The 15,356-nt window shown below is 37.6% G+C and overlaps 1 pseudogene; it reads left to right on the forward strand.

Moving 5' to 3' along the window:
• Positions 1 to 800: 800 nt before the first annotated feature.
• LOC127136412 (transcription factor SCREAM2-like) lies at positions 801 to 15,320 on the forward strand (annotated as a pseudogene).
• The last annotated feature ends 36 nt before the right edge of the window (positions 15,321 to 15,356 follow it).

Genomic DNA, 15,356 nt, shown 5'->3' on the forward strand with positions numbered 1-15,356 from the left:
ATGTTCCTGCAAAAAAGAAAGGGGGTTAAGAAAAGGGAGTGCTCAAGGAGGATTATGACCCTCATTCCTACGTATTCTCATGATGCAATGAGAAAGTTAGAGCCTTGTAGTTCATGGAACCGGGGAGGACAATGAAAAGAGAGAAAGGTGCTCGTCAAGGATTCATATCCTCGTGCCTATGTATCCTTATAGTGCAATAAGGAAGTCAGAGCTTCGTAGTTCAGAGGACAAGGACTGAAAAAGATATGATTGGGGGGGGGGGGGGTATTTAAACCAAAGGAAAAATATAGGTGGTTAACCATAAAGGTGTGTCCCTAAAAAGGAAAGGAAATTACAATGGTGTTTAAACCAACAGGAAGGAAAACTTGTCAAAGTCAGAGACTCACATGACAAGGGTCTTACCAAAGCACAGAGACTGATATGGTAATGAAGAAAGCATGAACTTATCAAAGCCTGAGGCTCACATGACAAGGATCTTACCAAGTCACGGGGACTGATATGGTAAGGAAGGTGGTGTCAAAACCAATAAATGGGGAATGACCATGAAGGTGTATCCCAAAAAGAAAACGGTGTCATAACCAAGAATTGAAATAAACGTGGTGTCAAAACCAAAAAGCATGTTAGCCATGAAAGTATGTCCCTGAATTATGGTGTCATAACCAAGAAAGTGAAAAATAAAAGTGGTGTCAAAACCAATAAATGTGAGAATGACCAAGTGGTGTATCTTAAAATAAAATGGTGTCAAAACTAAGAAAGGGGAATGACCAAGGAGGTGTATCCCAAAAGATAGAGATATTGCAATGGTGTTTAAACCAAAAGGATCTGAAAAGAGGAGCCACAGAGGGCTAGTTATAGACTTGATAGTGAGTTGACTAGAATTGCACTAAAGTCTAGAAATAGAGGCAAATACTCTGAGAAACTGGATCATTTGTCCCGTACCCAGAGATATTCTAGACAAGTGTAGGGAAGATCTCCTCTCATCATTCTCTATTGCTTAAGGTTCATGGCATGTAAAACTTAGTCAATGTCTGACAAGTTGTTGAAGTAGGTTCCCAAAGATGCTTGTGGGGAGGGGTCAGATAATTAACTGCTGAGGAAAGATGTAGTCTATTGAGGGTCTTGATCTTGTTGGGAGGTTGAATGCTCCAAGGTGACAGAGAGGCAAGTCCTATCAAGTGACCAATAGACTTATGGTCACTTGACAAAGACAAAGGGAAAGAATAACAGATGAAGGGATTTAATAGATCCAATATGAATTGGATTAAGCCAAATTAGAGAGCAGGATTAATGAGCAAACAAAGATGCATGATCATACAAAACTAGCATATGGTCTCATTATTAGGTAGCCCAAGAGAAAACCATGTGGGTGCAAAGTGTACTATCCTATGTCTCATTGTTAGGTAGTCCAAGAGAAAGACATGTGTGTGCAAGAGTATGTTAAACCTAAGCAGATGAATGCAAGAGGCATAAAACAGATGAAACAAAATAAAAGCTCAAAATCTCAATAGGGACAAAGGTAAGTTAGAGTGTCCACAAGGTCTCAGGGTCCATGTTACTCCAAGTCAAGCAAAGTGGCTTGAATCCTAAGTCCAAGTTAAAGTGCAAAGGTATTCAATACTCCAGATCAAGCATATGATTAAGATTAGGTCCAAATTACTTTATCATGTTTTGATTCATTAAGTTTTAATCAAGCCAACAGTCAAACAAGATAAGAGCAACAAATGAATATAGATGGATAGAGTATGGAATGATGTGATGATTAATGTGAGATAAAATTAAAGTGCATTAAGCAAATGACATAAAATTAAATGCATAAATGGAAATGACTTGAATTAAATGACAAGAAGTAAATGGCAATAATGTAAAGAGCAATGAATTAATGTTAGGAGTTAATGGTAGGTCAATTGTGACAGGACAATTTAGTGCTATGTTAAGCAATCGTAAGTAGGATTACATAAAAGACATACCTATCTGACGCCAGTCAATAACAATATATGTGTCAGACATGTTAGAGAATTAACACAAAGTCAATCTCTTAAAACATGTGACACAATGTTTAAAACAAAAGAAAGAGATGAAGATAGAAAAAGTAGAAGAGGAAATCAAGTCAATCATATAGGGATCATTCTATCGACAAATCAAATTACTCAAAATATGGTGCATCGAGGGTTAACCTATCATTGATGCAAAGTATTGTAGATGATTCACAATCATCTATCAACAGTTTTGGATCAAAGAAGGTTGATCAACCTCAAGTACATCTATCAATGATTTGAGACGAGGAAGAATTCATCAACCAAGCAATCGAACTCAATTCAAACATCAAGTTATCAACAAAAATTAAAATAAATAAATTAAAATGATTTAATATTGATTAAATAAAGAAAATAAAAGGGAAAATCTCAAATAGGGGTCAACGTGTCAAACAAAGTTCCAACAAAAATATGGAAGGTCAACAAAATTAAGAGTGAATTGACGTCAAAAGTTGGGGTTAAAAATATTTGAAAATCATTAAAATAAAAATGCAAAAAGAAAATTCAAAGAAAAATAAAAGAAAATATGCATTAAATGCAAAAATGATTTTTAAAAAATGCAAAAAATGTCATGGGTAGAAAATATTTTTATGGAATTATGGAAAAAATGAATTAAAAAATAATAAGGGAGTTATTTAAAATTATTTTTGGAAGAAAAGAAAATAAAATGAAATAAAAAATAAATTAAAAAATTTTTGAATCCAACAACTGGCTAGGTGGCGCATTCTGATTGGGTGGAGCATCTAAATTTGGCTCTCTTGCGCACGCACACATTCATCTTCAACCTCCAGATTTTCAATTTAGCAACATCATGAACTCGTGTTTGTAACATGAATCAAGCATGGATTCAGTTGCGAAACACTTCATCGTTCATGTCTCCCTACATCAGAGCAATTGATTTTCTCTGAGTAGGGAGAATTTGTTCAAAAACTCGAAGAACCATAGTTCTTCAAAGTAAAATTAAATAGTGAATACTGAAAATAGATGACCAATAGATTAGGGCCTTTGATCAGTGGAACAAGGCGAAGAATGTTGTAACTTGTTTGCTCAAGGTTGTAACTCGTATCTACCTGTTCAAATGAAGATTTAGAATTCAACAATGATGGATCCGGAAACTAGGTTGCAGCAGGATTCAGACCAAGGAAATGCTTCAAACACCTTTAAAGGATTCCGATGAAGGATTATGGGCAAAGAAATGGAAGGAAAAACTTGAATCAAAAAATAACTTGACTGGTTATTTGAGGTATCAGGCTTCAATGATGGCATGGTTTATTTGGCTTTCAAAGCTTGCAAATGAAGGCAACAACTTCCACTATAGGGAATGTGTTGGGATCTAAATAAGTGTGAAATAGGCTTGAGTTCGAGTGAATTGAGTTGGAAAATTTCAAATCCCAATTGTGTAAAATGTTGGTGCCAAACTCGTGAAATTTTGGTCTCAATTTATTTCAGGTTGTCATCAGATGCGTTTGGTCATGTGTAATTGATTTGCACGTGTTAAAAGTGATCACAAGTTGATTTTTGCAAGTTTCAACTTTATAGGTCACAGACCAAAACAGAATTAGGTCACCATGTTCAAGCTTAGGCCAAATCCAATCCACTCATGCGTTTTGTGATTTTCTTTGAGCCAAATGATAACTTCATGGAGTAGAATAAGATGAAAAAGGAATTAATCCAAAAGGAGTTTGAGGTGAAAGTTATGGTGTTGTGAAGTTGAGATTGTGACCTGTAAAATTGGGCTGGGCAATTGGTCAAACACTTTGTAGCATGCTTGGTCATTTTGAGGTCTCATGTTCATGATGCCATAACTTTTGATTACCTCGTGCATTTTGATCCAAACTTAAGCCAAATTATCTTTGACATAAGCTTAACACAATGCAAAAATAATCGGATCAAAATAGTGCTTGAGCTGAAAATGGCAAGGGTGGAAAGTAGGGGTGATGGCATGGTCTTAGCCCATTTTGGCAACTTGGTCATTGCACAAATGAGGTCCTAAATGGATGAATTGATGTTTGACCCTTGAATCAAAGTTGTACAGGATCCCAAAAATCACACTTGGCTTAAAGAATCTTGGAATTTGGATAAAAATTGAAGGAGTTATGGAGTTTGGACCAAAGGCATGGCACACTTGCAAATTAGGTCAAACCACCTTGCACCCCTTTGTGCAAAGTTGGTGTTTTCTTGAATTTTAAGCCATGATTATGATAGAACGAGTATCCCTTGATGAAACCTTTATTAGGGATTGAATGATATGGAGCTTGGATTGAATATTGAGGGTTGTGGCATTGAGATCAACAAATGAAACACCTTTGAAACAACTTGAAGCAAACTTGCATTCCCTTGATCAAAAACATTGACTTTGCCTTACTTTAAAGCATGATTACCTACTTGAGTAACAAAATCAAACAAGTACCATATCTTTATGAATTAAGTTAGTTGACAAGTAAAACAAAGTGAAACCCTAATGTTAATATACAAACCAAAATATGATCATGCTTGTGATTCCATGACCAAATTCAAAGGTCATGCATGATATGATTTGATATATGAAAATGAGGGATGTTAAAAGAGAAAAAGGGGAGGGTAAATTTTGGGGTATGACAATTGACAGTGATTGGATCGATTTTTGGCTGTCTGAGATCAAGCAGTAATGAGATAGGCTCAAGGGTTACAATCAAATGCCTTTATCCCTAACTTTTGCCTGCACATTTTTTATTTTTTTCGTTCACCGGGATGCTTATTTTTTCCTAAGTCGCCCTTTTGGGTTTTCAACCCAGTGAGCTTTACATTCTTATTATTTGATTCCTAACTTTTGCATGGACATTTCATTTTTTGGTCTATCGGGATACCCCTTTTTGCCTAGATTGTCCATGCGGATGTCAATCTAGCGGGCTTTTTGTTCACTTTTTTCTAGGCATAATATTTTTTTACTGTATCGGAGTTCACTGGAAGTGGAAAATATTCCCCATCGATTGTGGTGAGGATTAGATCCCCACCTGAGAAGGCCTTCTTGACAACAAAAGGTCCTTCATAATTGGGAGTCCATTTGCCTCGTGGATCCGAGTGTATAGCAAAATATCTCTTGAGCACGAGATCCCTTTCATGATATACACGAGGGAGAACCTTCTTATCAAAATCTCTTTTGAGGTGTCTTTGGTACAATTGACCATGGCAAACAACCGTCAAACGCTTCTCTTCAATTAGATTCAGCTGATAATATCGAGATTGAACCATTCAGCTTCATCAAGGTCATCTTCCATGATAACCCTAAGCGAAGGAATTTCAACCTCAATTGGAAAAACAACCTTAATCGCATACAACAATAAGAACGGATTTTCCCCAGTGGAAGTACGAATCAAAGTTCTATAGCCATGCAAAGCGAAAGGCTGCATCTAATGCCAATTCTTGTAAGTTTTAACCATCTTTTGGAAAATCTTTTTGATATTCTTATTCGTTGTTTCTATGACGCCATTCATCTTGGGTCGATATGGTGAAGAGTTGTGATGCTCGATATTGAATTCTTGGCATAACTCACTCATCATTTTGCTATTGAGGTTATTGACATTATCATTGATAATCTTGCTAGGAACATTATAGCGACAAATTATCTCTTTCTTAATGAATCGGGTAACCACTTGTCGTGTGACATTAGCATAAGAAGCGACTTCAACCCACTTTGTGAAGTAATCAACAACAACTAGAATGAATCGATGTCCATTGGAAGCTTTCGACTCTATCATCCCAATCATATCAATACCCCACATAAAGAAAGGCCAAGGAGAAGTCAAAACATTCAATGGAGTCGGTGGCACATGAATTTTGTCACCACATATTTGAATCTGTGACATCTTCTGACGAAGTTGTAACAATTCACCTCCATTGTTGTCCAATAATAATCGGCTCAAAGGATCGTTTTGGCCATTAAGGGCCCTTTTTCTTATACACCTTCACAACCCTCACGTATGGACCTTATGATTGTGCTTGCTTCATGTCTATCCATGTATCTGAGCAACACAGAATCATAATTCCTTTTGTAAAGCACATCACCATTCAAGAAAAACTTTGAACACAATCTTCTCAGAGCTTTCTTGTCAGTAATGGATACACCCTTAGGATATTCCTGTTTTTCCATATATCTTTTTATGTCATAGAACTAAGGTTTATCATCAGAATCTGCCTCAATTATTAGACAATGTGTTGGTTCATCCAAGTGGTCAATGCGAATAGCAGGTGCTTCATTCCTCCATTTAACTTTAAACATGGATGCCAGAGTAGCTAGAGCATCTGCCAGCTGATTCTCTTCCCCTTGGGATATGATGAAAAGAGATTTCATCAAAATAGGGAATTGGCTTCATGATATGCTCTTTGTAAGGAATCAATTTACTACCCCAAGTCTCCCAGTCTCCTTTAACCTGACTGATTACCATAGTAGAATCTTCATACACTTCAAGAATTTTAATTCTTAAGTTAATGACTGCTTCAATACCATAAATGCATGCTTCATATTTTGCCATGTTGTTGGTGCAGTCAAAGCATAATCTAACAGTAAATGGAAGATGAAGGCCAGTTGGAGAAGTAATAATTGCACCTATTCCATGACCTCTAGCATTAGAAGCACCGTCGAACACGAGCGTCCATCACGATCCTGGTTTGGGGCCTTCTTAGGGCCTGGAATAACGCAGTCTCTTATAAATAGGATATCTTTATATGGAAATTCAAACCTAATCGATTGATAAGCTTCTATAGGTTGGTGAGCAAGGTAGTCAGACATAACACTCCCCTTTATAACTTTCTGGGTCACATACTGGGTTACGAAACCATGAATATGATAACTGTTTATTTTCTGTATTAATACAATTAAAGACAGAATGAATCAATGATTAAATTGAGATCGATCAAGTTATATATATGATATAAGTAATCCTGATGCAAAATACATTATATATGATATAGTGTTCTCGTTTCGTTCATTCAAACACTCAATGGTTGTTTTCCTTTGAGCGATCAATGGTCGTTTGCTTCTTGATCCGACATTAGTATGGTGAAGCAATGACGTGTTGATCAATCATACTGAATCAACATTTGAGATGTGTTTGACGGTCTGAAATTGGTGCATCAGGGTTAGTGACGGCACAAGGGTTGTGACTGCACAAGAGTTGTGTTTTCTAACAAATTTTCATACAGTGTTAACCGGTTAACGCATGTGGTTAATGGGTTAACGCAAGATGGAATACTGTTTTCTAAAAGATTTTCAAACAGGGTTAACCGGTTAACGCATATGGTTAACCGGTTAACGCGAAACGGAATACAGCTTTCTAACTATTTTTCAAACAGTGTTAACCGGTTAACGCATATGGTTAATCGGTTAACGCAATACGAAATACAACCTTTTAAGTTTTTCAAACAGTGTTAACCGGTTAACGCATTTGGTTAACCGGTTAACGCAAGACAGAAAGCAAATTTTGAACAGATTTCCAACAGTGTTAACCGGTTAACGCATTTGGTTAACCGGTTAACGCAAGGCAAAATTCACCCGTTCGGCTAACTCTGCGTAATGTGATCGGTCGTCGAGATTTAATTTGGTTTTAATTTATTAAAAGAATTAAAATTGATCATAATAATAACGTGTTTATTATTGTCTTGTGGTGATCGGTTATGGCCTTAGTTTTCCTTTATTTTCTTTTGGGTTTTAAAATACGACCTGCGTGTCGTGCCTCTCTTTTAATCTCTCAATGTAACTTCTTTTCTCATCTCACTCCCTCGTATGTAAAACGAGTTTCTTTTATGTAATGTAATGATATGAAGAAAGCAAAGAAGTCAATGCCAAAGGAGGACAACCTTGAAGATCTTGCTTGGGGAAGCTTAGATCGTTATTAGGTTAGCTTAGGTTCTCTCATCTTGGGAGAACAATTGCGCTAGGGGCCATAACTGTTTCATTTTGTATGTTGATGCATGTGTATGTATGTTGATGCATGCGAATGTATGTTGATGTATGTTGATGCATGTGAGAGATGATTTATATGATAAATAAGCCGGTGAGATCAGAAAAATTGCAATTCCCTCAAATTAAATATTAAGTTTATGCTTTCCAAGTTTTAGCACTCATCAAGACTAGTATCGGATAATGTAGGTTTCGCCTACGCGAGGTGCATGTTCTATATTAGTAAGGTGCGATGGGATAATTGTAATATCCAACTGTTAAAACAATCGATCAAACTTAACTAAACAAATTATAATAATATTATATATATTTGCTTTCCAAGTTTTAGCACTCATCAAGACTAGTATCGGATAATGTAGGTTTCGCCTACGCGAGGAGCATGTTCTGTATTAGTAAGGTGCGATGGGATAATTGTAATATCCAACTGCTAAAACGATGGGTCAAACTTAATTATAATAATATTATATATGTCTAGAAGCAAGAGTTGGGAATGATCCATATGATGGATTGGAATAAGGAGTTATTCACCCAACTGAAATTTTCGAGAGTTGTATGAGATACAATTTGAAGGAGTTCCTACCTAAATAACCTAGTTTTGTGTTATCCGCCTACGCGGACTTAGAACGAAGTGAAATATGGATCTCGACCCACTAGAAAATCTTCCAACGGGATTTTTCGAATCAAATGATGAGGGTCATTTGTTTTGAGTAAAATAGTGGGAGCATATTTAATTAAAGGCCTAATTAAATATGTCAATGATACTTATATTTTCATTAATCCTTATGTAGATTACCATGACAACAAACACCTCTAACGACATCTTGCGATCAATCCTTGACAAGGAAAAATTGTCTGGGATAAATTTTCTGGATTGGTACCGAAACTTGAGGATTGTCCTCAAACATGATAAAGGGAAAGGCAAGGAAGTTGCCAAACCCAAACCCACTATTGCTGCTTTGAAGCCTAGTGGAGGCATAGCAAAAGAAGGCACCTGCTTCCATTGCGGTAAGACCGGACACTGGAAGAGAAACTGCCCAAAGTACCTGGAAGATAAGAAGAATGGAGTAGAGACTTCAACTTCAGGTATTTTTGTTATTGAAATTAATTTATCTACTTCTGCATCATGGGTATTAGATACTGGATGCGGTTCTCACATTTGTACAAATGTGCAGGGACTAAAAAGGAGTAGAGATTTGGCAAAAGGTGAAGTCGACCTACGAGTTGGCAATGCAGCAAAGGTTGCTGCTTTAGCCGTAGGAACTTATGTATTGACTTTACCTAGTGGTTTAATAATTCAGTTAGAGAACTGCTATTATGTACCTGCAATTAGCAGGAATATTATTTTCGTTTCTTGTTTGGACAAGTTTGGTTTTTCATTTATAATAAAGAACAGTTGTTGCTCAATTTATTTGAATGATATATTCTATGCTACTGCACAAATGAACAATGGACTATATGTCCTTGATCTTGAAATACCTATTTATAACATTAATACTAAAAGGATGAAACCTAATGAATTAAATCCAACTTACCTTTGGCATTGTCGATTAGGCCACATAAATGAGAAACGCATTTCCAAACTCCATAAAGATGGACTGTTGGACTCTTTTGATTATGAATCATATGAAACATGCAGATATTGTTTAATTGGAAAGATGACAAAGTCTCCATTCACAGGAAAAGGTGAAGGAGCTAATGATCTTTTGGCCCTCATACATACTGAATTATGTGGACCACTGAACATACCAGCCAGAGGGGGTTTTCAGTACTTCATCACATTTACTGATGATTTCAGTAGATATGGTTATGTGTATTTAATGAAACACAAATCAAAGTCCTTTGAAAAGTTCAAGGAATTCAAGAATGAAGTACAAAACCAACTAGGTAAGAATATTAAAACTCTTCGATCAGATCGAGGCTGTGAGTATTTAAGCCTAGAGTTTGATGACCATCTGAAAGAGTGTGGGATCCTATCCCAACTTACTCCTCCTGGAACACCCCAATGGAATGGTGTATCTGAGAGAAGAAATTGAACCCTGTTAGACATGGTCCGATCCATGATGAGTCACGCCGATCTTCCAAACTCCTTTTGGGGACATGCACTATTGACAGCAGCTTACACACTTAACCGTGTTCCATCCAAAAAGGTTGAGAAGACACCATATGAGATATGGAGTGGTAAGAAACCACATATGTCTTACATGAAGGTTTGGGGTTGCGAAGTTTATGTGAAACGACAAATTTCAACTAAGCTTGAGCCCAAATCTGACAAATGCTTATTTGTGGGTATCCTAAAGAAACAAGAGGGTATTACTTCTTAAATCCTTCTGAGGGCAAAGTGTTTGTCGCTCGAACTGGAGTTTTCCTAGAAAAGGATTTTATTTCCAAAGGAATCAGTGGGAGGAAAGTAGAGCTTGAAGAAATTCAAGAATCACAAAGCATCGATACACCTATGGAGGAACTAGAGCAGGAAACACAAGTAGTTGTGGAAGAGCAACCTGCTCAAGTAGAACAAGACCAGTGTAGGTCAAGCAGGATACGTCACCTACCTGAGAGATATGGATATCTCATAACAGATCAAGGTGATGTATTACTCATGGATCAAGATGAGCCTGTGACCTACCAAGAGGCCATAACTGGTCCCGAGTTTTAGAAGCGGCTAGAAGCCATGAAATCTGAAATGGATTCCATATACACAAACCAAGTTTGGACCTTGGTAGAGCCTCCTGTAGGAGTTAACCCTAAAGGATGCAAGTGGGTCTTCAAAAAGAAGATTGACATGGATGGTAAGGTACATACCTATAAGGCAAGACTGGTTGCAAAAGGATATAAACTAATTCATGGGGTTGACTATGATGAAACCTTTTCACCAGTTGCAATGCTTAAATCTGTTCGGATCTTAGTTGCTATTGCTGCATATCATGATTATGAAATATGGCAGATGGATGTCAAAATTGCTTTCCTTAATGGGAATCTTCTTGAGGATGTGTACATGACACAGCCTGAAGGATTTGACATACCAGAAGAAGCCCAAAAGATATGTAAGTTATAAAGATCAATCTATGGATTGAAGCAAGCTTCCAGAAGCTGGAATCTTCGTTTTGATGAAACGGTAAAATAATATGGATTCATCAAGAACGAAGATGAGCCTTGTGTCTACAAGAAGGTTAGTGGGAGCATGATCGTTTTTCTGGTATTATATGTAGATGACATATTACTTATTGGAAACGATGTCCCTACCCTGCAACAAGTAAAGTCTTGGTTGGGGAAATGCTTTTCTATGAAGGACCTAGGTGAAACAACCTATATATTAGGAATCAGAATCTATAGAGATAGATCACAAAAACTTCTTGGCCTAAGTCAGAGTACGTACATAGACAAAGTGCTAAGACGCTTTAATATGCATGATTCCAAGAAAGGATTCATACCTATGCAACATGGCATGTGTCTATCAAAAACACAATCCCCTTCAACTAAGGAAGAAAGGGATCGCATGAATAAGATTCCATATGCATCTGCAATAGGATTTATCATGTATGCCATGTTATGTACTCGACTAGATGTCTCGTATGCTTTAAGTGCAACGAGCAGGTACCAATCTGATCCTGGTGATGCCCATTGGGTAGCTGTCAAGAATATCCTTAAGTATTTGAGAAGGACTAAGGACTCATTCTTGATATATGGAGGTCAGGAAGAGTTGGCTGTAATTGGATACACCGATGCCAGCTTCCAGACAGATAAGGATGACTTTAGATCGCAATCTAGTTATGTGTTTTGCTTGAACGGTGGCGCTGTGAGCTGGAAAAGTTCAAAGCAAGATACAGTTGCTGATTCTACAACCGAGGCCGAGTACATTGCTGCCTCAAGTGCAGCAAAGGAAGCTGTTTAGATCAAAAAGTTCATTAGTGAACTTGGCATAGTTCCTAGCATTGTGGATCCCATTGGTATCTATTGTGATAACAATGGTGCTATCGCACAAGCTAAGGAGCCTAAATCTCACCAACGATCCAAACACGTACTTAGGAGTTATCACCTCATTCGAGAGATAATAGATAGAGGAGATGTGAAAATATGCAGAGTACCCACACTTGACAATATTGCTGACCCACTGACAAAGCCTCTTGCGTAGCAGAAGCATAATGGCCATACTAGATCTATGGGCATTAGGGGTATGCCTGATTGGCTCTAGTGCTAGTGGGAGATTGTTGGTGTAAGCCCTAGAGGCCAATACTTTTGGTACTTGTATCGAATTATTTATTAATAATAAAAGGCTTTTTCTTTATTATGTTTGTTTAATAAAGTCCCTAGAATAGCTAGTCCGTTTAATGTATCAAGTATGACTTAATCATGAGATCACATTAAACATAAGGACACTATTCTTAAAGTATCCGTAGTCAAGCTTTATTGTGAAATGGGATAACATTAAAGCATGAAGACTATTATGTATATAGACTGCTGGTCACATCTCATGGATCATGGATAAGGAGTTATCAAGTCTTAAACATAGGTATGAATATTAAGAGTAATATTTATACCGGATTGACCCGCTATGAGAATACTATATAGAATGTTATGCAAAGTGTCATAAGTTATTCTCATGGTGATAATGGTGTATACCACCCTTCGACCTAAAACCACTATGGACCCTAGATGTAGAGTCGAGTGCTTTATTCCTGATCAAACGTTCACTACGCCAAAAAGGTTTTTTAACAGCGCATCTTAGACAGCGCTTTTAAAAGAAAGCGCTGTCTAAGGTTAAAATTAAAATAAAACACGGAAAATGTTCCAAAAAAATAATGAAAGCGTTGTCTAAGGGGGGGTCTTAGACAGCGCTTTCTAAAAGCGTTGTCTAAGACCCCCCCTTAGACAGCGCTTTTAGAAAGCGCTTTTAAATATAGACCTTAGTCAGCGCTTTTGATAAAGCGCTGTCTAAAGTCTTTAAATTAAAAAAAAAAATTAAAACCAAAAGCGCTGTCTAAAGTCTTTATTCCCTCCATGTCACGAAAAAAAAGTTATTCCCTCCCAAATCCTAAAAATCCTACATTCTTCTCCCAAACCCTCAATCAGAGCTTGCTTCTCTTTCTCCCAAATCCACTCCCCCTTCTTCCAACCCTCAATCAGAGCTTGTTTATCCTGTGTGAAAGATTCTTCCCCTAAACCCTAACCCCGAACCTAAACTCAACAACAACAACGACGACCAAGACATTGCCATTGCTATTGCCATGGTTGCTTCTACTACCTCTCTCCCTTTCTTCAAACCCGAACCTGATAACTTCTACAACCTCAACTCCACTACTACAACAACCAACAACGTTGTTCCGTTTGTTTCAAATCCCAATTCTACTAATGATAATTTTCTCATGCACCAAAACACAAACACCATGGATTCTATTTCAAATCCACACCCTTTCTTCCACAACAACAACAACTACTTCTTCAACAATAGCAACAGCAATAATAACCCTTTTGAAATGGGATTCGAAAATGGATTCTTTATGGGAAACAACAACAACACCAACGCTTCCAATTCACCTGTTTTTATGGGTGCCTCCCTCGACCTGACTTCCGCTTCCGAGTTTCCACCGACTCTTGAACTCGATGCTTCTGTACCACCTTTTAGTGCTTCGTTTTCTATGCCTCTTGAGCTCTCTCAACCGTAACCTCAACAGCAGCAGCAACAACAGCAGCCGACCACGCTGTTTCAGAAGCGGCGAGGGGCGTTGGAGATTCCGAGAATGGAGACGGTGGGGAACAAGAAGAAGAGAAAGGTGGAGAAAAAATGGGAGGAAGATGGAAATGGTGGTGGTGAGGATGATGTTGAGGATTTCTCTGAGTTGAATTATGATTCTGATGAGAATGGAAATGATTTGAACAATTCCAATGGGACTGTTGTTACTGGTGGAGATCAAAAGGGGAAGAAGAAGAAGGGGCTTCCTGCCAAAAATCTCATGGCCGAGAGGCGTCGAAGGAAGAAACTCAATGATAGGTTGTACATGCTTAGGTCTGTTGTGCCAAAGATTAGCAAGGTATGGAAGAAGAAATCCATTCCTTTTTTAATGTTATCTTGATGTGTAATTAGACTATTTACTTGATGTCATCTTGTTGCTGTTAATGGTAGCATATCAATACATTTTCCTTTATGTATTATTGAACAACTTAGGAAGTAGAACATGCTAATGTTGGGTATTTTCGCTTGTTAGATGGACAGGGCTTCAATACTTGGTGATGCAGTTGACTACTTGAAGGAGCTACTGCAGCGGATTAACAATCTTCATAACGAACTGGAATCAACTCCTCCTGGCTCATTGCTGCAACCTTCTGCAAGTGCAAGCTTTCACCCATTGACACCCACTCCACCGACTCTTCCTTGCCGAGTCAAGGAAGATCTATATCCTGGTGACTTGCTAAGCCCCAAAAACCAATCTCCTAAGGTAATTTTTGTTTGTCTTAACGCGAATTTGTTCTAAGAATCTATCAGATTTATAGCTTGTGGCTTGCAAACCATGTAAATTATTGTCACGACACGACAACTCACGCTTCCTTCATATGGATCAGTAACATAGCAAACAAGTGTATGTACATGAATGGAAACTATTTGCATGGTAATTGAGGATGTCGTTTTGACTTTGTTTCTGAAATTTACAGGTGGAAGTTAGGGTAAGGGAAGGGAGAGCGGTCAACATTCATATGTTTTGTACCCGAAGACCAGGACTTTTGCTATCTACCATGAGGGCTTTGGATAACCTTGGATTGGATGTTCAACAAGCTGTTATTAGTTGTTTCAATGGCTTTGCTTTGGATGTTTTCAGAGCCGAGGTATAGCTCTTTCTCGAGTTCCAAACTTCACTTAAACATATCTGTTATTAGCCTTCCTTGCTTTCTATTATTATGATGCTTGCCTATTGATGTTTAATTGCTTCTCTAGGTTATTTGTTCTGAAGTCTTTTGAGTTCAAATATTTTGAGTCAAGTATTATTGGCTTTCTTCTACCATTTGTAATTTGTAAGTTATGGTTTTGATTTATACCCTTTCTTGTTTCTTAGCAGCAATGCAGAGAAGGTCAGGATGTTCCCCCCGAGCAAATTAAAGCAGTACTTTTGGATTCGGCAGGATATCATGGTTTGAATTGATTGAAGTGTCTGATAAAATGCTACCCTTATGGAGGTACTAACTGTAGCTGCTGTAGCTCCTTGTTTGTAGACGCATTGCTTCTTGTTCTTCGCCTTAGTAAAAACCCATGTTTCAGGACAAGATGAAATAGATTAGCTTAATCTTTAGGTGGAGAAGATAGCTGTTAACATTTTCTCAATTGCGCTTATGACAAATGCGACCGCATGTTGTTCAATTTATGATTAAATTGCGCTTATGTTGCGATGTTAATTAGC

Source organism: Lathyrus oleraceus, chromosome 4, assembly GCF_024323335.1.
Source record: "Lathyrus oleraceus cultivar Zhongwan6 chromosome 4, CAAS_Psat_ZW6_1.0, whole genome shotgun sequence".
Lineage (NCBI taxonomy): Eukaryota > Viridiplantae > Streptophyta > Magnoliopsida > Fabales > Fabaceae > Lathyrus > Lathyrus oleraceus.